Raw genomic sequence first — 387 nt, 5'->3', positions numbered from 1 at the left:
TAGTAGTAGTAATAATGGTAATGATCCTCTCTGCTTTTTAACTGGTGTGACAGTCATTCGTTCACACAGAGGGAGGCGCAGATGTAACATTTGAGGTGTAAAGTGTGACTTGTTTTCATGACGTTAGCTCATCTATCATTCAGTGGGAGTGGATGAAGTCAGTCATCATGACCTCATCATGATCTGATCACAGCGATGGAAAGAGGACAGATTGCTACTGAGAGGCTGAAAGAATTTATCCAAGCAGACGATGAGTAAGCTCTGAATGGCAGGATAAAATCCCTTGTTTGGAATATCTACTGTCCTTCTTACTTAAAAGTAAACAAAGAAGGAGGGTTTCAATTCAGCCAGATTTATCATTGATTTTGGATTCTTAGTTCAACATGG

Source organism: Gymnodraco acuticeps, unplaced genomic scaffold, assembly GCF_902827175.1.
Source record: "Gymnodraco acuticeps unplaced genomic scaffold, fGymAcu1.1, whole genome shotgun sequence".
Classification (NCBI taxonomy): domain Eukaryota; kingdom Metazoa; phylum Chordata; class Actinopteri; order Perciformes; family Bathydraconidae; genus Gymnodraco; species Gymnodraco acuticeps.
Note: the sequence above shows the minus strand (reverse complement) of the source record.